Below are 26,037 nucleotides of genomic sequence, written 5' to 3' on the forward strand. Positions count from 1 at the left end.
GGATCTCCCGGGTTGAGGATCACATCTTCGACTTCCTCCATCGGTTCTATCGCTCTCTCGACCCCCACTCTAGGGTCGAGTTCGTCAAAGCATGCCCCTTGAGCACCCCCAGTTTCTGGTAATTCTTCCGCCAAAGGAACGGCAGCAACCGTCTCCTGGACCGTGTAGACGGATCGGACGGAGACGTTATAACAGCTTCGTGCACTTCGTTGGTCTCCTCGGAGGGTGCTCAAGGGGATACGCCCATCGTCGCATGGAAACTTCAAGCATAAGTGGCGTATCGAGGTTATGGCCCCACAATCTATTAGGACCGGTCGGCCTAGGATGGCATTATACGCCGTGGGGCAGTCGACCACCACGAATGTGCAGTGCTTGAAGGCACAAGCGTCGCTTTCTCCTCTGAGGGTGACTGGAATTTGAATTTTGCCTAATGGCATGAGTGCATCCCCATTGAACCCTTGAAGCTGGATGGGGCATGGGGTCAGGTCTGTCTCAGTTAATCCGATCGCGTGGAAGGCAGCTTTGAAGAGGATGCTTACGGAGCTTCCGTTATCAACCAAGATCCGTGAGACCTTCTTATTGGCAATCTGGGCTTCCACCACGAGGGGATCTTTGTGGGGGAAGTGCACATGTCAGGCGTCGTCTTCTGTGAAGGTGGTGGGAAGGTCCATCATTCGAGGACGTTGAGCAGGTGATTGAACCAAGGCGCACATCTCCCCAGTGTGTTCTAACTCCCTCAAGTACCTTTTCTGGGAGATGCGTGTGCTTCCGGCAAGGTGCGGTCCTCCAGAGATGGTGGCTACGTGTCTGTCAACGGGTGGCGGAGCAAGGCCGGGCGGATATGGGTTGCCAGGTCCTGGAGCCAACAAGGCAATGGGTGCCGGCGAGGTTGGAGCAGGAAGCGCTGGGAACTGAGACCCAGGAGCTTGGGGGTGACCGGCTCCAGGAGCGCTAGCGGTCCCCCTCTGTCCCGGGGAATATGCAGCTCCGTGAACTACTCCCTGTCCGGGATAGATTATGGGTATCCTCACCCATTGACCGAGGTGTCCCGCTCTTGCCAGGGACTCGAACTCATCCTTCAGCTGAAGGCATTCGTTTGTGGTGTGCCCCACGTCTCCGTGGAACTCACACCTCTTATTGGAGTCTCGCGGACGCCTTCCTCCGTGAGACACTTTCGGGGGTTTCCTGTAGTTGACCATATTGCAGGTCGCCCAATAGACATTCTCTCGTGAATCTATCAAACTGGTGTACTCCGTGAACTTGGGTTCATAGTCCTTCCGGGGTTTCTATGAATGGTCTCCCCGGTTGGAGTTTCTTCCGCCTCGTTTATTCCGCGATTGGCTCAGATTTCGTTCTGGGCCTTCCGCTTGCGGCTGCGGCGGGCCAGGAGCAATACTACATCCGGTTTGTACAGCTCCGTACCCAGAGAAATGGGTTTGACTCGGCGTCTGAGTAGACGCGGAAGGCCCATACACGCTTGGAGTGAATTGGGCTCCTAGAAGCGTGAGGGCTGGTGCGGGAGCTTGCGAAGCAAAGCTCGGCGCAGTCACGGAAGGTGTCGGAGCTGGGGGAACTCCAAAGGCCTGTTGGTAGGCATCCTCAAGGTTGATGATTCCCTGAGCTTTTGACATGAATTCGGACAGGGTTTCTGCCCGTCTCCTTTGCATTTCCCCCCACAGTAGGGAGCCGACGGTAAGCCCAGATTGAAGGGCGATCAGCTTCATATCATCGCTGACCTTGGTCTTAGCAGCAGTTTCCATCATTCTTTGAATGAAAGCATTGAGGTTCTCATTGGGTAGCTGCTTGATGTTGGTTAAGGAACCAACCTCCATGCCGTGGTCACGGGCAGCAATGAACTGCCTCCTGAATGCGGCCTGTAGCTCCTTCCAACTGTGGATTGATCCGGGAGCTAATCTTTTCCACCAGTCCTCTGCGGACTTGGTAAGGGTGAGTGAGAAGCACATGCATTTGGCATCCTCACTGACGCGCGCCACTTGCATCATTTTGTTATATTTAGCTAGATGGGTGCGCGGGTCTGTCCTCCCCTCATACAATTCTATGTGAGGCATTTTGAAATTCTCCGGGAGGGGCGTTTCCGCGATCCTCCGAATACATGGTTCCGGGTCTTCCTCCTCAGAGTCTGACAGGGCCCCACTTTGCTTCCGGACCAGCTTGGTCAATGCAGCGATCTGTTCCTCGAGCCTCTTTGTATCGCTCTCCGGGAGGTCACATCCCCGGAGATTGTCATTGAGATGATTTCGCAGGTCATCTCCGCGAGGTCGGGCCTTTTCTCCTTTGGCCTTTTCATACTTGGCCTCCAACCTTCTTCTGAGGTCCACCGTGGACCAACTATCTTCGGAGTGCGTGTCCGCAGCCCGACCGTCCTGGTTGACGGAATCACTGGGGCGGTTGTTCCTTCCCCTAGGCCTGGGTGCCTTAGCACCGGGTCCTTTAGGCACCGAGTGCCCCCTTGGGGCTGAAGGACGTCTGGGCTTAGGAGCGCCAGAGACCTTCTGCGCGCGGGGGGGGGGGGGGGGCGGCAGTCGGCCTGGTGATTCACGCTTTTAGGAGGTGCAGGGGCGTCAGTGCGCACAGGCTCCCCACACCTTGGGGGCATCAGCACCACCTAGAACAGAGGCATCCTCGTCCGAGTCCCCTAGATCTCCGAACTTGCTTTGGAGGCGCTCCATCATGCGTTGCATTTTTTCGGAGACGCGCTCCTGCTCAGCAAGCTTAGCCTTAGTGACCGCCAGTTCTTCGGCTACTTGGACCAGTTCTGGATCCTTCTCGTAGTAGCATCCGTCTTTGTAGTAACCGTCTTGGACATACTCTTCTTCGTCTTCTAAGTATGTCGTATCTTCAGTACTGACCCGATCCTAGCGGGATGTCGGGTCTTCACCTTGGTAGTCCGAGGGTTCGTTTTGTACCGCATCTTCCATCATAGTATCGGGGTTGACCCTAGCATTTTTGTCAACCGCGGATTTTCTCGTAGTCACCATCTTTTTAGCACGGAGTGAATACAAAAAACGTACACAGAAAAAGAGCTGACTAACAACTTCCTACAGCTCTCAATGAAAGCACCAAAATGTTTACCGAGTTTTTCGGAAACGGATACGAACGGAATAATAAAACGATAAGAACTGTAGAAGTGCAGAAATGTAAATAAAAAAACAGTGTTTTTACGTGGTTCAGGCGTTAACAAGCCCTAGTCCACGAGTCGATGTTATTATACTTGTAGAGAATTACAGTTAAACAGCTGGTGTACAAGAACCTCACAACCTCACAGTGTTTCTCTCGGGTTCTCTTGGAGAAGATGAAGCTAGAGAGATTTTAGCAGAGTTCTTGCTATGTGATTTTTTGGCCGTCCCCCCTATCGTAAAATGAGGGGGTCTTTATAGCTAGGGTTTTTGATTAGGGTTTTACTCTGTCCCCTTAGTCTTAATTACACCAGCCATAAATAGGGGATACAATTACTGTAGTAGCATGGCTACAAGACTCTACGCAAGTATAATTACATGAAAGTATGGGAAATAGCAAAAGGCAGCCATCCATTCCAGGCAGTCAGCGGAACAGTAGGCTAAAAGGTACCCTTAGGCGTGCTGGGATGTGTGCGGCCTTGACCTGTCAAGCGTGTCAGGCGGGATCCTGTGTCAGGTGAATATCATCCCAACTATGCCTCCTCCATGACTCGAACACTTGGTCTTCTTCCGTGCGAAGCACGGAACCGTATCTGCGAAGATAACCTGAAGAGCTTCTCCTGGAAGGACCTTCCCCGAAGGATATCCCTTCGGGAGTCCGGGAGAATCGATGAACTTCTGGGTTACGGCTGCTTGAAAGCGTGTGCTAGACACTGAGCGGGAGAGGCGAAGCCTTCCTGTCCATCCGCGACCCCTGGTCACCCTCCGTGAAGGACTGTGATAATTTTGCTTCCCGAAGGCTATCCATCTAAACGCTATCCGGAAATCTGGATAACACTAGTGTTTATAGGTTGTTAGATGGTTCATTTGAAGTTTCAAATTGATCTTGGAGTTTAGGTAATTGTTTGGGATGATTTGGAGAGGTTGTATCTCGGGAAAAACGCATGAGAAAACCCAGAAATCTGGGTTCGCGAAGGAGCGCCGCGGCCCTGTTTTTGGGCGCCGCAGCGTGAGGTTGCTTCAGGAAATGGCCTAGCCGCTGGGCGCCGTGGCCCTTGAGGGGAGTGCTGCAGCCCTAGGCCATTTTGGCAGCCAAAAATTTGGGTTTTTAGGGCTTTTGCCCGGGGACACGTGGGATGGTTCCAATGTATTGTTTTAAGGAATTAGAGGTCCCGAGAGTACGGGATTGGTCCTGGGAAGTGGTTTTGGGTTTGGTTAGTATTAAAAGTGTTTTATGTGTGTTGTGACTAGGTTTTCGGAGAGGCTCGTGCTAGAGGACCGTGCTTGTGACCTTGGTGCATCGGAAAGCTCGGGATACAGGTAAGAAAACTGTAGCACCCGAGAACAGGGCATGGGCTCATAGTGTTATTGCAGGGCATGGCCCTAGATTGTATTACGTGCTAACGTATAACCTTAAATGAATTATCATATGTTTGAATGATTATTTCGAGATGTACTATATGTGTGATTATAATGAAATGAACGGCTAAGGCCGAGAGCGGCGAAGGCTGAGAACGGCCGTGGGGCCGGAAGTAACACTTAGCACATGGAGTGCTTATAGTCAGGGTGGGACCCAATGGACACATGAGTTATCCTTAGGGTAAGGACCGAGACCCAAGGCTTTGGTAAGGCTTCTGGGGCGGCATGGCCGTGTTTGTTGAGTCTGATGGTTTTCCTGTTTATCAGTGGATTATATGTTAACTATATTATATGCATATGTTATTTACTATATGAGTTTTCTTGGTGGGCTTCGGCTCACGGGTGCTCTGTGTTGCAGGTAAAAGCAAAGGGTCAGTCAACCAGCCATGAGTATGGAGAGCGTGGGGGCAGCATGTACATGTTCGACCTGCTCAACTGCTTTGGTTGGGGGCATTTTAAATATGGCTGTATTAACTTGTTCTTTAGATAGTCAATCAAGTGTAAATCTAGTTTTGAGTTGGAAATATTTTGTAAACCTTATTTTTGGGATCCCAGATACTTAAAGTTTTCAATGAAACTAAGTATTTTCAAAGATTACAGCCTTAACTTCCGTTTAGTCACACTTTTGGTCTTTGAAAACCTCGTAGAGTTAGTTAGTTGCACAGTTGTGTTTTAAAATCACTTAGTAACGGCTCTAAGGTAGTAGAGCGTTACACCCTCCGCGAGCTCCGGCCTTCGTCCGGGACACAGGGGCGGAGCCCGGGGCTTCGGCAATTGCACCTTCCGAGTTGCGCATCCCGGTTGACCCCCAGGACCTGGAGAGGATTCCAGAGGCCTTCCGGGGGACGGTGTATGAGACGGTGAACTACGCTGTCAGCCACATCTACAAATTCAACGAGAGGGAGCTCAGGGCCATCGAAACAAGGAGCCCGGTGGGCGTGCTGTAATCTTCATTGGGCATGGCCCTAACGGTAAGCTGACCCCACCCTTTCATGGTTTTTGATTATCATGCCTTGCCCTGTTTTTCCTTTCTCCCTTCTCTTTTTTTTTCTAAGGCAGTTGCCTCTCCGTTTTCGCAGAGCACCACTGCCCTTCACCGGAGCATAGCCAGGACCAAGGACGAGCTCGAGGATATGAGGAGCGAGGATCAGGCGGCTATGGCCACTCACCAGACTTCCTTGCAGACAACTAAGGATGCCCTGGCAGCCGCGCAGGCTGAGCTGGAAGAAGCCCACCCCAAGCTACAAGAGCTCGAGGCTACTAAAGCCACCCTCGCCGCTGCGCGGCCAGACCTAGATATTGCGAAGGCTGAGGCTAAGGCTGCCCTGGAGGCCGAGAAGGCAGCTTCAGGCACCGCCATGGAGGACATGTTCTACCATTGCTGGGCCTATAACCTAGACGGCGACTTCTCCTTCTTGGGAGCGGACGTCTGGGAGCCCATGCTGGAGGGGTTCAAAGCTCACCTCGAGAAAGAAGAACCTTCTGAGACCGGGGAAGTCTTCGGCGCAGCTGAGTAGGGCGAGACGGTGACCTCCAAGGGGCCAACTAGTGGAGCCTAGGACCTTTCCATTTTTCTCCCACTCTTTTATTATTCTTATTTTTTGTTGTAACTTTTGCTTGAGGTGTTTCCACCTCGAGACAATTAATTTTTACTTTAAATTGGTTTACTCCCTTTTGCCTCTACGCATTTTCGTTACTATTTTTGAAAAACTTAGTTCCCGTTAATTTTTATCAATATCTCGTGCTTTTTAAGAAAAACAATGATCAATCGATTTAAATTAACTTCTATGTTTTATGACCTGGTTATATCTAGGAACTTAATTTGAAAACTTAGTTGGTGTTAATTTTTATCAATATCTCGTGCTCTTTAGGAAGAACAATGATCAATCGATTTAAATTAACTTCTAATTTTTATGACCTGGTTATATCCAGGAACTTAATTTGAAAACTTAGTTCGTGTTAATTTTTATCAATATCTCGTGCTCTTTAGGAAGAACAACGATCAATCGATTTAAATTAACTTCTAATTTTTATGACCTGGTTATATCGAGGAACTTAATTTGAAAACTTAGTTTGTGTTAATTTTTATCAATATCTCGTGCTCTTTAGGAAGATCAATGATCAATCGATTTAAATTAACTTCTAAGTTTTATGACCTGGTTATATCCAGGAAATTAATTTGAAAACTTAGTTCGTGTTAATTTTTATCAATATCTCGTGCTCTTTTGGAAGAACAACAATCAATCGATTTAAATTAACTTCTAAGTTTCGAGGCGACCTGGTTAAATCCAGGATAGGACTTAGTTCGTGTTAATCCCTTATCAATATCTTGCGTTTTTTAAGAAAAACAACGATCAATCGATTTGAATTAACTTCTAAGTCTTTAAGGCGACCTGGTTATATCCAGGTACCATATGCCCCCCAAGTAATTGGGAAAGGGTCTTTCGTGGTTACTTTAGATTACACTTGTAAACATGTACAATCATGAACGAAAAGTTAATTCTCATTGCGTAGTACATAAAAAATGGCCTTTTAGGCCTTACAAGGGAATCATTGATAATATCTCTTCAAATGGATGGCGTTCCAAGTCAATGGGCCCCCCCTCCATCAAGTCGAGCTAATTTATAAGTTCCCTCTTTAATGACTTCGATGACTTGATATGGCCCTTCCCAGTTCGGTCCCAATACTCCATCTTTGGGATCCTTACCGGCTAAGAAAACTCTCCTGAGGACCAGGTCGCCAACGCTAAAGGCGCGTTTTTTGACTTTTGAGTTGAAATAGCGAGTGATTTTCTGCTGATAATGGGCGAGCTGGAGTTGCGAATCTTCTCGTCTTTCATCAACCAAGTTAAGGGAATTGCAAAGTAGCTCGTGGTTGCGGTCCCGGTCATATGACTGGACCCTATGCGAAAGTACCTTAATCTCCACAGGGAGGACTGCCTCACTCCCAAAGGTCAAGGAAAAAGGAGTATGACCCATAGGAGTCCGATGCGAGGTCCGGTATGCCCACAGAACCTGGGGGAGCTGTTCTGGCTAGACCCCCTTCGCTTCGTCTAGTCTCTTATTGAGGCTCGCCTTTAGAATCTTGTTGACAGCCTCGACCTGGCCATTCGCCTGAGTATAGGCCACGGAGAAGAAACTTTTTACAATTCCGTACCTTTCGCAAAACTCGGTGAAGAGGTCGCTGTCGAACTGAGTCCCATTGTCGGAAACAATTTTCTTGGGTAGCCCGAATCAGCAAATAATGCTCTTAACCACGAAATCGAGGACTTTTTTGGAAGTTATCGTTGCCAAAAGCTCTGCCTCAGCCCACTTCGTAAAGTAGTCGATGGCCACCATGGCATAGCAGACCCCGCCCTTTCCAGTAGGGATGGCGCCAACCAAGTCGATCCCCCAAACAGTAAACGGCCATGGGGAAGAGATCGTCTTTAGCTCGACTGGGGGAGCTCGGGCAACTGTGGCGAATCGCTGGCACTTGTCGCACTTCTTCACGTACAAGATCGAATCTTTGGACAGAGTGGGCCAGTAATATCCTTGCCTTAAGACCTTTAAGGCCAAGCTTTGCCCCCCAGTGTGATCTCCGCAAAAACCCTCATGCACCTCCTGCAGGATGGCCTTTGCTTCGCCTGGAAGAACACATTGTAGGAGAGGTAAGGAGTGCCCACGCCGGTATAGCACCCCATCTACTATCGTTGTAACGCCCTACATCCTTAGAGCCGTTACTAAGTGAGTTTTTAAGACGAAACAGTGTGTAATGAACTCGCTAACCGAGGTTTTGAACAAAAGTGTGACTGATTAAAAGTTAAGGCTGTAATCTTTGAAAATGCGTTGACTTAATAAAATCTTCTAGTATTAGACAATTGGGATCCCAAAATAAGGTTTGAAAACTATTTACATCTTGAAATAAGTTTACAGTTGATCAGTTACAAAATCATAGATTATTACAGCCATTTTCAAATAAACCCCCAACCAAAGCAGTCGGGCAGGCCAAACATGTACGCGTCGCTTCACGCTCTCCGTACTCATGGTTGGTTGACTCAGTCTTTGCCCTACCTGCAACACGGAGCACCCGTGAGCCGAAGCCCAGCAAGAAAACTCATGCAGAACATAACATATGCAAATATATATGGTTAATCATATCAGATAATCCACAAATAAACAAGTCAACCATTAGACTAAGCAAACACGGCCATGCCGCCCCAGAGCCTTACCGAAGCCTGGGGTATCGGTTCTCACCGCGAGGATAACTCATGTATCCCTTGGGTCCCACCCTGAATATAGCATAACACATGTATCCACCGGGCCCCACCCTGACTATAGCATCCCATGTGCTAGGTGTTACTTTCGGCCCACGACCGCCCCGGCCTACGCCGTACTCGGCCCCACGGCCGCCCCGGCCTACGCCGTACTCGGCCCTTGCCGTTCATTTCATCATAAACACACATATAGTACATTCGAAATGAACATTCACACACATCACGGTTCATTTAAGGTTAAACATTTACACATAATGCAATCCGGGGCCATGCCCTACAATCACACAGTGGGGCCATGCCCTATTATCGGGTGTCACGGTTTTCTTACCTTAATTCCAAATGCTTTAAATAGAAAAATGACGGCCCCCGAGCACGATCCACTTCCCGAGCACTAGCTTAACACCTCAGTTGTAGAATCATTTCCCAAAGGATCCCATGACCTATCTTCAAAGTTTCAAGCCTCAAACTCATCCTTTACCCTGATTTGTTCTTGATTAACTCTTGAGCTAAACCTCCAAATCCCACCATCAATTTTCAGAAATTCAAGCTTGATTTCTCCTAAGATTTCTGTGGATTTCATGAAATAAAGAGGAAAGAAAGAAGAAGAAGAAGAGAGGGTGGAGGCTGGGTCGGTTTCTCTAATTCTCCAAATGGTTTATTTGTTTTGTTTTTATAACTTAAGCTGGTTACCTCAAGGTTCGGGGTACCAAGATATCCCCGAGGCAAAAATGGTAAAATCCCCCAGTATTCCCGCCTAGACATCCTAACCTCAAATATATCTCCAATTATTTATTTTCATAACCCAATATCAAAAATACTCCTTGACTTGTCCAAAGTCAATCATAATGCCCCGTTGTGACTTTTCCCCGCTATCCAGCTCTAGGATCGCCTCGTGCCAAAAGTTACAAATCACGGATATACCCACATACCACTGTGGTCTCAACAATCATCACATATTAATACAGTTATGCCCAACATGGGCAAAATTACAATTATGCCCTTCTAACACAATCCGGGCCTACATGCATACTAATATACACAGTCATGCATCTCAAATAATCAAATAGTCACATAACACGCTTTAAATCATAACCATGCATTTAACTCATAAAATCACACATAAATCCCAACATGCCCTCCTGGCACACTAATCAAGGCCCTTAAGCCTTATTAGCGATTTTGGGTCGTTACAATCGTATACCTGGGAGCTTGATACAGTACTCGCCGCGCATCATTGTGCCCTTTAGGTAGCTTTCCCTCGGCGAGATACTCAAGGATGGGGGTCATCCAGGTTGGCCTGGCGTCGATCATCTCGACCTCCATCCTAGCTTCTTCTATACTTGGTTTCTCCAAGAATTCTATCGGCACTAACCCCAAGGTCTCCGTCTCCCCGGAGGTGGCGAGCTTGGCAAGAGCGTCTGCCTTAGCGTTCTGCTCCCGAGGTATCTGCTCGATCGAGCTTCGCCCAAACGCAGACAGTTCCATTTTTACCTTTTCTAGGTAGGCAGCCATCTTGGGTCCCCGTGCTTGATATTCGCCCAGAACCTGGTTTACCACGAGCTGGGAGTCACTGAAGCACTGGATGGAGCTCGGCTTCAGCTCCTGGGCTATCCTCAGCCCGGCCAGCAAAGCTTCGTATTCGGCCTCGTTGTTGGAGGCCTTGAATCTGAATCTCAGTGCCGAGTGGAACCTATGTCCCTCAGGGGATATCAAAATGATTCCAGCCCCGGAGCCGTTCTCGTTGGATGAACCATCCACGAAGATCCTCCATGGCGCCTGGGCCGAGGTGACCTGGGGTGAGTCTTCTGCAGGATCCTCCCGGAATCATGTGCACTCTGCTACAAAATCGGCCAAGGCCTGACTTTTTATAGCAGTTCATGGGGTGTACAAAATCTCGAACTGAATGAGTTCGATAGCCCACTTTAACAGACGTCCCGATGCTTCAGGTTTTTGCAAAACCTGCCTTAAAGGCTGATCAGTCATGACATTTATTGAGTGGGACTGGAAGTACGGCCTGAGCTTTCGTGAGGCTGTGATAAGGCAGAACGCCAATTTCTTCATCAACGGGTACCGGGATTCAGCTCCGAGAAGTCTCTTCCTGATGTAGTAGACTGGTTTTGTAACGACCCAAAATCGCTATTAAGGCTTAAGGGCCTTGATTAGTGTGCCAGGAGGGCATGTTGGGATTTATGTGTGATTTTATGAGTTAAATGCATGGTTATGATTTAAAGCATGTTATTTGACTAATTGTTTATCTGAGATGCATGACTATGTGTATTAGTATGCATGTAGGCCCTGATTGTGTTTGAAGGGCATAATTGTAATTTTAGCCGCTGAGGGCATATATGTGATAATTGTATTCCGTGATTTGTACCACGTGAGTGTGGTGGTATTATTGTGATGCACGTGCCGAGACGGTCCTAGAGAGCAAATTAACTTAAGAGTCACAACGGGATTTCTATACCCGGCTCGGGAGGAGCCTAGGGGTACTTCGGGAATTTTATGTTTAAGATTGAGATTTAGCGGGTAATGGTTATTGGTGATTGAGTAACCTGGGTAACCATTAGTTACTACTGAGAGTAACAAGTTCTAGATAGAAAATGGTAGAAATGAAATAGAAGTAAAAGGACTTAAGTGCCCTTGAGGTTAGTTGGGAAAGGATAGGCAAGGAGGGGTAAAATGGTCATTTGGCTGGGAATTGGATATATGGCAGCTGGGTATTAAGGGGTACACGGTTTGGGGCTTGGTCATTTGATGCTTTGATAATTTGAAGAGAAGAAGAAGGAGAGGGAAAAAGCTAGGGCATGAAGAAGAAGAAGGGAGCTAAAACTTGAAGACTAAGGGGATGAACCAAGGAAGCTTAAGGTTGGATTCTTGATTGAGGTAAGAGTTTTAAACATCCTTGGGTTTTCTTTTCTGTTGTGGTTTAAGATTTTGAAGCCATGGTTTAGGTTTGTCAAGCTTGGGTTGTGTTTTTGGCCTTTGGGTTTGAGTTTTTCTGAAATTTGGAATCAAATGGGTGATTTTGAGTGTGATTGTGTTATTGAGTTGGGTTATGATGTTTATGGGTTGATGTATGGTCTATTTGGAGTTTTGAGTTGGTTTTGGAGCTTGGGTGTGAGTTTGGGACGATTTGGGAGGTTTTAGCTCGGAGAAAATGCAGGGGAAAAACCCAGAATTCTGGGTCTGCGAAGGCGTGCCGCGACACAGGTTTTTCGTGCCGCGGCAAGGGAGTCCCTGACTGATGTGTGCCGCGGCACAAGAAAGTTGTGCCGCGGCACAAGGGAAATTTCAGGTTCACATTTTTGGCAATTTTAGGCCTTTGCTCCGGGGGTTCGGGGGATGTCTCCGGGGTGTTGTTTTAAGGTTTTAGAGGTCCCGAGAGTGCGGGATTGGTCCCGGGAAGTGGTTTTGGGTTGATTAGTATTGAGGGATGTTTCTTGTGTGTTGTGACTAGGTTGTTGGTGAGGCTCGTGCTAGAGGACCGTGCTCGCGGCTTTAGTGCATCAGGAGGCTCGGAATACAGGTAAGAAAACTATAACATCCGAGGTTAGGGCGTGGCCCCAGATTGTATTATGTGCAAATGTTTAACCTTAAATGAATCATGATGTGTGTGAATGATTATTTCAAATGTACTATATGTGTGATTATGATGAAATGAACGGCAAGGGCCGAGTACGGCGTAAGCCGGGGCGGCCGTGGCCCGAGTACGGCGTAAGCCGGGGCGGCCGTGGGCCGAAAGTAACACCTAGCACATGGGATGCTATAATCAGGGCGGGGCCCGGTGGATACATGTGTTATGCTATATTCAGGGTGGGACCCAAGGGATACATGAGTTATCCTCGCGGTGAGAACCGATACCCCAGGCTTCGGTAAGGCTCTGGGGAGGCTTGGCCGTGTTTGCTTAGTCTAATGATTGACTTGTTTATTGTGGATTATCTGTTATGATAAACTGTATACATTGCATATGTTATGTTCTGCATGAGTTTTCTTGCTGGGCTTCGGCTCACGGGTGCTCTGTGTTGCAGGTAAGGGCAATGACTGAGTCAACCAACCATGAGTACGGAGAGCGTGAAGCAACGCGTACATGTTTGGCCTGCCCGACTGCTTTGGTTGGGGGTTTATTCGAAAATGGCTGTAATAATCTATGATTTTATGATTTCTTAACTGTAACCTTATTTCAAGATATGATCAGTTTTCAAACCTTATTTTGGGATCCCAAATGTTTAATGATAGAAGTTTTAATGAAACGACGCATTTTCAAAGATTACAGCCTTAACTTTTAATTAGTCACACTTTTGCTCAAAACCTCGGTTAGCGAGTTCATTGCACACTATTTCGCCTTCAAAACTCACTTAGTAACGGCCCTAAGGAAGTAGGGCGTTACAACTTGGTATCAGAGCGAGCCAAGGTTTATTGGTTCTGGAGATCGACCGAACATGTACGCTCGCTGTCAGTGACAAGCTCGACTCAGGGTTGGTTGGTATGAATGATTGACATGTTTGAATATATGTTTGAATGCCCTGTTTGCCTGCTTATTTATATGGAGCATGAGGAATGAGATGACATATGCATGAGATACTGATAGGGCCTGGCCCTTGACTGTTGCATGTTGAGATCAGTGTGTGCTGAATAACATTATTATGCATGTGGATGAAAATTGGCATAATGGTTCGCATATTGAGCTTATGTGGTTAGTTTTCTGAATTAAATTCATATGTTATATCTGTTTACTGGCTTGTATGAAGCATGATGAGTGTGGATACACTTAGTGGTGAAAGAAATTTGGTAAGCTAAATGTATATCATTGTGGACTTGACCTAGTATATGCTTGTGTGTGCATTATACCTGTGGATATTTGGACCTAGTGGTGGTTTGGTTCAGAGTAGGAACCCCAGAGTTCAGGTGTTGGGTCAGTTTTGACAGGTGAAATTGTGTTGTTGGTTCCTAGAAGGGTTTGGGGACCTGATATTGTGTTTGCAGAGGGGTTTTTAGATATAGGTTGGAGTTTAGATCTCCAGTTATCCCTGGAAGCAGCAACAGAGGGTCGCTAGTGTGTGGGTAAGCTGTGGAGTTTGTTAGTCGAGATGGGATAAGTGAACAGCGGATTTCTCTGGGGAAATAGCTGATTCCGATGTTTTAACAGTAAGGTTTCAAGTGTTGGTTTACCGTGAAGTATGGTCAGATAAGGGTACTAAATGAAAGGCTTAAAGGGTGTTATCCTCGGGTTTTGAGGAGAATTCGGACTGACAAGGGATTTATCAATAGACGGGCAGAGTTATTTCCACCCATGGTTAAGAGGATGAGAGATCCTGATTAGAGGGTTATGTTAAATGTTGAGGCAGAGGGATGCCTGGAATTGGTACTCGGGCTGAGGTACTGGCTTAATGGGTTAGAAAGAACCTAGATGATGAATGGTTAGGAGAGATCTTAAAGACATGATTAGAACCGTGGAGGCGGGCAAATGTTTAAGTCTGGTTTGGACTGATAGGGGTAACGACAGCGTGGATCAATGGGTTTGGTGAATTGGATAGTTCATTTCGGAAATTTATACAGATGGATGTATCTGGAATTGGTGGCGACCCATTTAAGGACATGAGATCTGGAATAGTCTAAGGCATTTGGGATGCTTTGAGGAAAGAGTTTTTGTCTGCATGTGGATGGCGGAGAGGGCCATATTGTTTGAGGAACTGATGGTTGATGTATAGAGCATGAGTGCTAGAGCCGCAAGGGCGGTGCTTCCTTTGATGGAATTAGTAAAGATAGATTCGTGATAATCAAGTTGAAAGAACCCCGAATAGTGTTGTGGCTTTTGGATTACCAAGAAAAAGGGGAAAAGTCTGACTGATAAGACGGTACTTTTGTTGATAGAACGCAGCAAGGTCGGATTCTCAATTTTGAGGTAAAAGGACTCCAGACAGTGCTTGGGCACCTAGATTGAGATTGGAAAGAAGCCTGATCGAAAGGTAGTTATCGAGATGGCGACAGGAACCAGGAGGTTAATTGGTATGCACATGAGGAAGAGGATGCCACCTGAGAGGAGGTCAGGTGAGGACATGATTTCTACGTAGAATGACTCGAGATGTTGGGATGGATTTCCCATGGTGTGGGAAACGGAGAACTGGAATGCACCGATACATTCGAGGTTCGAGGCTGAGTCCTCAAGGATGAGTATTTAACTGGCGAGCTTGTGCTTTGGGCATGTAGCGAACTAGAAGGGCCCGGTGTTGAGAATGTTCCGAGAGGGAGATGGACATAGAGAGGTTGCCTCAAAGGTGCCATTTGAGAGGTCGAGGACAGTAATACTTATGGAGAAGGAATTAGAAACTCTGGCAGATGGATTGTTGAGGATATCATCTGGAGTACGTAAAGGAGACAGAGCTGACCAGTGGGAAAGTTATGTGGGTATGCAAAGAAAGATTTAGGGAATACTTCAAGGTCGGACTACAGATAGGATTGGTATAAGGAATGTTGTAAAAGACGGATTGGCCGACAGAAAGTCTATTGAAGCAATCGAAGGAATTTGATCTTGGATTAGCCAGAGTGTTATACTGCGTGGATTGCTAGTATCGTCGGGATAGGACGAAAAGTACAATGTTGGATACAAGGTGGGACGATGTCCCCAAGAGTTGATCTACGACCTGGTTATTGCCAGTTGGAAACCAAGGATAAAGACTTTTCGTGAATTGATTAGGTTGCACCGGGCAGGGTGTGAGGAATTGGTAACAAGGATTCTGGAACGGTTCGAGCTGCAGCAGCACAGGTAAGTTCTTTAGACAGAGAATGCATGAACGGTGTGGGCAAGTCCCCTTCAAGCTCACGAGCAGTTCATATGGATTACTCCCAGACGGAAATGGTGAGCAACTGATTATTATGCTGAAGACGTTAGTACCCAGAAGGCAGAGTCTCAGGTAAGGTTCTACGGAGTGTTAGTTGGGTGTCGTCAGGAGTTCTCAGATTACAGCTACAAGAAGAAAGGACAGGTAAGAGAAGAATTGATCTGAAGTCGCAAAGAAGCTAAAGTAGGGCGTTACAACTTGGTAAGCACGCCATCTATTGCACAAGCACCTCCGGAGACGACTACATCCGAGATGAGAAGGACAGCAAAACTTGAGGTTAGACGGATTGAGTGGTGTCAAATCAGAAAGAAATTCAGAAGACAAGGTAAGATTTGATTGGTTACGGACGATGATGGAATATGTGTGTGTTAAGGTTGAGTAAAGAATGATTGCATAAAGGACCTGTTCGGTGGTGAGGATATGGAAATGGGGGTAGTGTATCACGGATTGTGCACGCCCAGGCGCATCTGACGCGAGGTTGGATCGAACCTTGCGGGAGACGAAAGTATGAACCTGGTTGATACACTTAGAACGTTAAGTTGACAGTTATGCATATCATAAGGTGATTGAGTATTGGGTATTAGTAAGAAAGATAGCGTTGAAGACACAGAGGTGGTGAAAAGTAACAGACTGATGATCAGTGTTTGAATCCTCGATTGGGCGAAGGGAAATTCAATTGGAGGCGGAACTCCTAGCTGTGAGGCGTGTGTCAGTCGGGGAATAGCGCCATAGATTGTATTGGGGTGGTCAAAGCAACGACTGAGATCGGCATGATGTTAATAGGTAAGGGTTAGCTGGTGAGTGTCACTGAGCTATGGAATCCGAAGTGTTGACTTGAGTTGAAACAGGGAAGGACCCTGTCATGGTGGTACAGTAGGATACCAGGAATGGATGAAGGATCCAATTAGATTTGGTTTATGAACGAGAATTCTGAATGGATATCATTCCACCTCCTAGGGTACGTCGTACCGGGAGGGTCGAGCGGGTGCCGGAATATAGCGTTTTCCTTTGGACCCTGAGGGGTTAGGTGATGTGGTAGTGTATCATGGGAATAGACCACTTTAGACCTTGAGTAAATTGTTTGGACATGAAAAGTTTTAACTCAGTTGAGGGAGTTAATGTTGTTGGGTCAAGTGAACTGGTTTCGAGATAGAACGTCGATGATACTGAATTGAGGCCCTTTAGTAGTTTAAATTTTGGAATGGGCCTAGAGGACGAAAAAGAGCAGAGTGGGAACCTGGAATTATCAGTTGATTGCAAGTGGGGTGGCAGTCTGAAAGTTCATCGGATATCTTAAAGAACTGAGCGCCGAGTAGGCGAATACTTGAAGTATTAAGGGAAGTGTAATCCCTGATGAGTTAGTCGTGGTGGCGGTTGCTGGTGTCTTGTTAAAGTAACACGACATATGACATGGTAGGAGGCAAAGGGTAGTGAATACTACGATTTGGCATCGGTTCAGAGAGAAGCCAAGTGGTTGTTGGAACTCTTAAGGCAGGAGCGTCTGCCTATTTGAAAGGATTAACAGCTTGTAAATTGATAAGTGTTGAGGAAATAAAGTTCCGGAAGGAAAGAGTTGCGTCTCTGCATTTTAACAGACGAGGATCTGTAAGGTGTTCAGAGAAAGAAGGGAGAGTTCTGACTCTTAATTCAGCATAAGATTCTGAAGTTGTACTAAGGGTTAGGCCAGCGGGGCCTACAAGTTGATCCCACCTGGTAGAGGTGATGACTTTTGAGTATCTCTGGAATCAGGAATAAGACAATGAATTGGTCATTGTAATCTAGGCAGACCCTGAGGCTTCAGCAGGGTTGCGGTGTAAACGAGGAGCTATCGAGAGTATGGCTATTAGACAAGATCTTGTGGGGCAAGATTGTTACTCTCGTAAGGGTGTTGTTGAAAAGTAAAGTAAAGGCGGTGGACCTTGGGATTCAGGGTCAGAGTTGCGAGTTTACTGATTGATGTGTTTGGATAAATTTCGAGGACGAAATTTTTATGAGGAGGGGATAGTTGTAACGACCCAAAATCGCTATTAAGGCTTAAGGGCCTTGATTAGTGTGCCAGGAGGGCATGTTGGGATTTATGTGTGATTTTATGAGTTAAATGCATGGTTATGATTTAAAGCATGTTATTTGACTAATTGTTTATCTGAGATGCATGACTATGTGTATTAGTATGCATGTAGGCCCTGATTGTGTTTGAAGGGCATAATTGTAATTTTAGCCGCTGAGGGCATATATGTGATAATTGTATTCCGTGATTTGTACCACGTGAGTGTGGTGGTATTATTGTGATGCACGTGCCGAGACGGTCCTAGAGAGCAAATTAACTTAAGAGTCACAACGGGATTTCTATACCCGGCTCGGGAGGAGCCTAGGGGTACTTCGGGAATTTTATGTTTAAGATTGAGATTTAGCGGGTAATGGTTATTGGTGATTGAGTAACCTGGGTAACCATTAGTTACTACTGAGAGTAACAAGTTCTAGATAGAAAATGGTAGAAATGAAATAGAAGTAAAAGGACTTAAGTGCCCTTGAGGTTAGTTGGGAAAGGATAGGCAAGGAGGGGTAAAATGGTCATTTGGCTGGGAATTGGATATATGGCAGCTGGGTATTAAGGGGTACACGGTTTGGGGCTTGGTCATTTGATGCTTTGATAATTTGAAGAGAAGAAGAAGGAGAGGGAAAAAGCTAGGGCATGAAGAAGAAGAAGGGAGCTAAAACTTGAAGACTAAGGGGATGAACCAAGGAAGCTTAAGGTTGGATTCTTGATTGAGGTAAGAGTTTTAAACATCCTTGGGTTTTCTTTTCTGTTGTGGTTTAAGATTTTGAAGCCATGGTTTAGGTTTGTCAAGCTTGGGTTGTGTTTTTGGCCTTTGGGTTTGAGTTTTTCTGAAATTTGGAATCAAATGGGTGATTTTGAGTGTGATTGTGTTATTGAGTTGGGTTATGATGTTTATGGGTTGATGTATGGTCTATTTGGAGTTTTGAGTTGGTTTTGGAGCTTGGGTGTGAGTTTGGGACGATTTGGGAGGTTTTAGCTCGGAGAAAATGCAGGGGAAAAACCCAGAATTCTGGGTCTGCGAAGGCGTGCCGCGACACAGGTTTTTCGTGCCGCGGCAAGGGAGTCCCTGACTGATGTGTGCCGCGGCACAAGAAAGTTGTGCCGCGGCACAAGGGAAATTTCAGGTTCACATTTTTGGCAATTTTAGGCCTTTGCTCCGGGGGTTCGGGGGATGTCTCCGGGGTGTTTTTTTAAGGTTTTAGAGGTCCCGAGAGTGCGGGATTGGTCCCGGGAAATGGTTTTGGGTTGATTAGTATTGAGGGATGTTTCTTGTGTGTTGTGACTAGGTTGTTGGTGAGGCTCGTGCTAGAGGACCGTGCTCGCGGCTTTAGTGCATCAGGAGGCTCGGAATACAGGTAAGAAAACTATAACACCCGAGGTTAGGGCGTGGCCCCAGATTGTATTATGTGCAAATGTTTAACCTTAAATGAATCATGATGTGTGTGAATGATTATTTCAAATGTACTATATGTGTGATTATGATGAAATGAACGGCAAGGGCCGAGTACGGCGTAAGCCGGGGCGGCCGTGGGCCGAGTACGGCGTAAGCCGGGGCGGCCGTGGGCCGAGTACGGCGTAAGCCGGGGCGGCCGTGGGCCGAAAGTAACACCTAGCACATGGGATGCTATAATCAGGGCGGGGCCCGGTGGATACATGTGTTATGCTATATTCAGGGTGGGACCCAAGGGATACATGAGTTATCCTCGCGGTGAGAACCGATACCCCAGGCTTCGGTAAGGCTCTGGGGCGGCTTGGCCGTGTTTGCTTAGTCTAATGATTGACTTGTTTATTGTGGATTATCTGTTATGATAAACTGTATACATTGCATATGTTATGTTCTGCATGAGTTTTCTTGCTGGGCTTCGGCTCACGAGTGCTCTGTGTTGCAGGTAAGGGCAATGACTGAGTCAACCAACCATGAGTACGGAGAGCGTGAAGCGACGCGTACATGTTTGGCCTTCCCGACTGCTTTGGTTGGGGGTTTATTCGAAAATGGCTGTAATAATCTATGATTTTATGATTTCTTAACTGTAACCTTATTTCAAGATATGATCAGTTTTCAAACCTTATTTTGGGATCCCAAATGTTTAATGATAGAAGTTTTAATGAAACGACGCATTTTCAAAGATTACAGCCTTAACTTTTAATTAGTCACACTTTTGCTCAAAACCTCGGTTAGCGAGTTCATTGCACACTATTTCGCCTTCAAAACTCACTTAGTAACGGCCCTAAGGAAGTAGGGCGTTACAGGTTTCTGAACCTGGTCTTCTTCCCAGACTAATACGGCACTAGCTGCATCCTCTATGATAGCTAGGTAGAGAAAAAGAGGCTCTTCTGCTTTTGGTTTGGATAATACGGGTGGCTCGGCCAGATGTGCCTTCAGGTCGAGGAAAGCACTTTCGCACTCTTCTGTCCAATTGAACTTCTTATTTTCTCGGAGTAGGTTGTAGAATGGCAAGCACTTATCGGTGGACTTTGAAATAAACTGATTGAGAGCTGCCACCCTTCCTATCAGGCCTTGGACATCTTTGCGCGACCTGGGTGCAAGAAGCTCGAGCAATGATTTGATCTTGTCGGGGTTTGCCTCGATTCCTCGGGTATTGACGATGAAACTCGGGAATTTTCCCGATGCGACTCCAAAAGTGCATTTCTGTGGATTAAGCCTCATACCATACTCCCGTAGTATCTTGAAGCATTCTTCCATGTCATCAACGTACACTTCCATGTTCTTTCTGATATGGTTTGCAAACATTCTATTTACTAACCTCTGGTAGGCAGCACCGGCGTTCTTCAACCCGAAAGGTATGACCTTGTAATAATAAACGTTAGTCGGGGTCATGAAGTTGGTGCGCTCCTAGTCCACCGGATTCATGGCGATCTGATTGTAGCCTGACTACGCGTCCATAAAGGACATGAGCTTGTGCCCCGCCGTGGCATCCACCAGTTGGTCAATCCTTGGCAATGGAAAACAATCCTTGGGGTAGGCTTTATTCAGGTCGGAGAAGTCGATGCAGGTCCGCCACTTCCCGTTGGGCTTCGGAACCAGTACGGGGTTGGCGAACCAAATCGGAAACTTGGCTTCACGGATAAAGCTGCATTTCTTGAGCCGAGCTACTTCTTCCTCTAAGGCTTCAGCCCGGGTTTTTCCGAGGCGCCTCTGCTTCTGGGACTTTGCCGGAACGCTTTTATCCAGATGAAGGGTGTGCATGATGACACTCGGGCTAATTCCCACCATGTCGTCGTGTGACCACTCAAACACATCCAGGTTGTCCTGCAGAAATTTAGTCAGCTTCGCCTTCCTCTCGCTGCAGAGGTTTTTCCCAAGCTAGACCATCCGTGAAGGGTTTTGCGGATCGATGCTTACTTCTTCGAGCTCCTCAATAGCCTGGAGCTCGGACCTGTCGCCTACTCGGGGGTCAATATCCTCACTTAAGATGATATTTTCCCCTTCGGCGCTTTAAGGTTTTTCAATCTCAGGATCAGATAAGGGTTCCTGAGATTCCTCTCCACCACCTTGGATGGCCATTGCTAGCTGCACAGGTTTCGATTTTCCCTTCATGGAAATGCTGTAGCATTCCCTGGCAGCGAGCTGATCGCCACGGACAGTGCATATTCCAGTTGAAGTAGGGAGTTTCATCGTGAGGTGGCGAATTGAAGTGATGGCCACAAAAGCTATGAGTGTGGGTCATCCCAAAATTACGTTGTACGCAACGGAGCAGTCAATGACCATGAACTCGAGGAGTTTGGAGACTGTCCGAGGTCCTTCTCCTAGGGTGATCACCAGCTCGATCGTCCCTATGGCCGCTGATCCTTCTCCTGAAAATCCATACAGCATCATGGAGGTCGCCTTCAACTCGGCGACATTCAACCCATCTTCTCCAATGTGGACCGGAATAGGAGGTTTACCGAGCTTCCTAATCCTCCGATTAGCGAGCTGAACTGCTACGACCAGAGGGTCATTGTGAGGGAACTGGACAGGGCCTGCATCTTCTTCCGTAAAAATGATCGGTTGTCTCTCCAATTGCTGCTGCTTTGGCAGACGCTGCTCCGGGATGAACTCTACTCCATTATGCACCTTGAGTTCGTTTATGTACCTCTTATGGGCGCCCCTGCTCGTGCCAGCCATATCCGGACCTCCAGATATGGTGGATATCTCCCCTCCTATCATGGGAGGAGGGACGTCCAGATCTACTCGAGACCCGGGCTGATTGACTAGGACTTCCGGAGCAGGTCGACTTGCTGGAACCCTGTTCCACGCGTACTAGGCCAAGGGGCTAGCTCGGATGAGAGTCTCGATCTCATCTTTCAAATGCATACAATCATCGGTATTGTGGCCAACATCATTGTGGAAATGGAAAAACTTGGAAGTGTCTCTCTTCCCCTTCTGGTGCTTCAACGGCTCTGCCCTCTTCCAGGGGAGGCGAGTAGAGTTGGCTAGGAAGATATTCTCCCTAGACTGGGTGAGCTCTATATAAGTCGCGTAGACGGGCTTAAACTTGTCTACAGACTTGTTCTTCTTTGGGCCGTGCTGGCTGCCCTCGCCATTCCCCTTTCTTTTGCCTCCACCGAGCTGGTTGTTCTGTGTGATGTTTTGGGTCCCTACCACGACCGCTCTCCCCACTCCAGCGGGCTGCTCAGGGACCTGGCTGGTTCCTGCAGCTGAGGCTTCGGCCTCCTCCAAATTGATCCATTCCTGGGCCCTATTAAGGAATTCGTTCACCGAGCTGACTCTCTTCCTTTGTATATCTTTCCAGAGTTCCCCTCCGACGAGGATTCTAGTTCTCAGGGCCATGAGCTTGGAGCTGTCATCCTCGTCTCTGGCCCGAGCAACGACGTTTGCGAACCTGCTCAGGTAGGCTTTCAGAGTTTCGTCGAGCTGCTGCCTCACGTTGGCCAGAGAGTCGGCCTTGACGCGGACAGCCTGGGAGGCTCGAAATGCCCTTTTGAAACCAGCCGAAAAAGTTTTCCAGGAGCTGATTGACTATCTTTTGCTTTGCTTGAACCACTGTCTGGCTGGTCCAGTCAGCGTGGAAGGAAATATCAGACACCTCAGCTCGGGGCCAATGTTGTGGGCCATCGTCAGGTGTTGAACATCCCCAGATGATCCGATGGATCTCCGTCCCCATTCAACTTGGTCAGGTACGGCATACGGAAACTGAGTGGGTAAGCCCTTGCTGCTATGCTGGGGGCGAAGAGATCCATCCCGTCCCCCGAATCATATTCATCCTTCTCTTTCTCTGACAGGAGCTTCCTCATCAGCTCCTCCATCTGAGCCAAGCGCTCGAGGGTTTTGTCCTGATTTCCTTGGTTATTTCGGGGCTATTCAACAGCTCCGGATACATTGTACATATTTGGTGGGTTATAGCCCCTCTTATCTTGAGATAGGTTATTTGGGGCATTCCCGCCGTTACGTACTTCGGACAGGGCTCCCCCTGAGCGAGCATGGCTCACCTCCTACTTGTTCCCCTCTATGAGAGTTAAGGCGATCTCGCAGGTCGCCCCCCTGGGTGGTTTGAGGACTTTGTGCCGAACTCAAATGCTGACGCAGGTCTCCGCCAGAAAGGTCACTCCGGCAGCTGCCGGTCCAGTAGCTCCTGTTAGAGAGGCTCGGAGTCCGCCTTTGGTGGTGAGGATCCGGGCCTTCTCTCGCGCCCTGCTACGTCGGGAAGGCCCTGCGGATGGCGGGTTTCTCCTGCTACTTCCGTAGGCTGGAATGTCTCGGATGGGCCGAGGAGGAGATGGATATCTTATCAGAGAGGGAGGATGCCTGGCTGGAGAGGCGATCCTGGTTCCGTCAGGACGGATCAAGTTAGGTGGGGGCCTTTCAGCCCTGCCAACCTGCGGGTCTCGCGCCTGGCGATCTGGACGAGGCACAGGACGGTTGTTGGGGACGGGCTGATGCTGTGAGCCCTCCCTGGATCTCCTTCTGGAATTTCCTCGAGCTCTCCTAGGCGCGCTCGAGGCTGGTTGGGAGCTGGGAGTTGAAGTTCTGACCGAACGGCTGTACTGTTGTTGTTCGGCTCTAGGCATTTCTTCGAAGTTTGCCTCTCGATGGTGCAATGAGGGAATAAAGTTGGCTGTCAGAAGCTTATCCGAGCGGCTATGCCTGGACCGATTATCCCGGCGGGACTTAGGAGCCTCGCCTTGCCTCTTTCCGACGTTAGCGTCGGTTGTAAGAGGGGGTAGTCGGGCCAACACATCCTTGATCTGCTGATTAGCTATTGCTAGCTGGCTCCTCAACTGAGCATTCTCCATCTCCACCGCAGTGTAATAACCTGAGTTTGGATTAGGTGGCCAGGGCGCCGAACTTCCAATATCATCTTGGCCCACCGGCTGCTGTTGGACCTCAGGAATTTGTTCATCGGGGATGGCGATATGATGAGCCTCTTGCCCATCATGCTGTTCCGTCTCGTTACCGTGTCTGGATCGAGTAGTCACCATAGTTGGATGTCTGCGACAGCACCAATCTAACTCGCTCTCAATGAAAGCACCAAACTGTTGACGCGGTTCTTCGCCAACATGTAATTAAGAAAAGAAAGAGGAAGGGATTAGTGCTTATGTTGAACCGAAATAGATGAATGATCTTGGAAATGGAATGGTGACACAAAATACGTTTTTTAGGTGGTTCAAAGGTTAAAATTCTTCTACTCCACCGGTCAATATTATTGCTATATGCTTGGTATTCTTTTACAGAGTATTTCTTACAACATAGAATCCAACCCTTTGTAACTCCCAAGGTCTCCATATTTATAGGAGAAGGCACCTGGGAGTTGGTAAGAAGCTCATCCCGTGACCTTCTTACCTATCATGTCAACTCTGTGACATTCATGATTAATTCCTAAAACTTGACACATAAGTGTGGTCTAATCAATAGGTAAGGGGATAATGGGCCACACGACCCAACCCAGTCGTGGGTGTCTGAATACGCACGTTCACGCTGCATGTCCGAGATGTCAGGGATATATCAGACACGTGATATCTGATATATGCACGTTTACCTTGCGTGGTTGACTTTATAAAAGGTCACAACCTCCAACTCCAGCTCGTACCACGAGCTGGATGCTTCCCTCGACCTGTGGCCTTCAGAGTCCAGACTAAGTAATCTTGGCAAACCCTTAGGTTACCTCGAGCTAAGGAGTACGATCTTACAATGGCAGCTCCGGTCTTGGGGATGTCCACGTGGTAGTCATGATTAGGACGTATCTCAGCTCGTGGGAAAATCAGGGCGTACACTGTGTTTAAGCAGAATACCAAAAAGGATAAGTAATTTGCTAGCTATGAGTGCTAAGAGAAGTTTGGCTCGAAAGGAGACTGAATATATACACATTGCATATTTTTCTGTCAACATATTTCTTTTAATTTTAGCAAGATTGCAATAGAAAGTTAGCAAAAACAAAAGGACAAACCCTATTGAGTCTTCTAAATGCTCTAAAGCCTGCCTCAACTCTGCCATTCGCTTCTTTCATAGCTCCTCAAACCAAGCTCTGAAGTGAAATTGCAACAAAATGAACATGAAACAAGGGAGGCATTTTTCCAAGAATTTAACCATAAGATAAAACTCCACTCTAATCATATCCCAGAAAGACAAAACACATAAAACTCAACCAAAAACGTTTTAAAGTCAAAGTAGGGGAAATGGAGTGCTTTAGGTCTTCTTGAAATGAGACTGATAGACTGAGGCATCGGATTGAAAAAACCCCAGCAATATGCAAAATCAAAAATTAATTTTGAAAACCACAGATTTTATAGATTCTATGAGATTCAAGCTGATAAATTTAACATCTACAACTAAATACTTACCTGGCTTGCCAAGACTGAAGAAAAGAACGAATCCGAGAAGCCCAACCACTGGAAACGGATTGACAGAGAAATAGAGAAAGACGAGAGAGAAAGAGAGGAGATTTGAGGGATGGAATAGATTTGAGGAGATTTGAGAGAGAGAGAGAGGAGTTCGGAGACCGTACCAAGCCGAAGAAATGGGTCTTAGTTCTATGTGTCAAAATGTTGAAGGAAATGGGTCTCTGTTCTTTGTTGAAGAAATGTTGAAGGAAATCTGAAAAAAAAAAAAAAAGCTAAGTGGCGAGACGACTAAACAAATTACCGCCCTTTTTCATTAAGTTGCCCCATATAATATTTTTTCATAGTACTTTTTTATTAGTATTATATTCATATGTTATGGAAAGGGGTATTTGATGTAGTGCCGGTAACAATTTACAATAATAATGATTGCTCATATATATAAAATATATGCAAAGAGACAAATAAAATAAAATAAAATTATTATATGTATTTAATTATGGAATAATATATACACATATAGAAAGGAAG

This window comes from Humulus lupulus, chromosome 9 (assembly GCF_963169125.1).
Source record: "Humulus lupulus chromosome 9, drHumLupu1.1, whole genome shotgun sequence".
Taxonomy (NCBI): domain Eukaryota; kingdom Viridiplantae; phylum Streptophyta; class Magnoliopsida; order Rosales; family Cannabaceae; genus Humulus; species Humulus lupulus.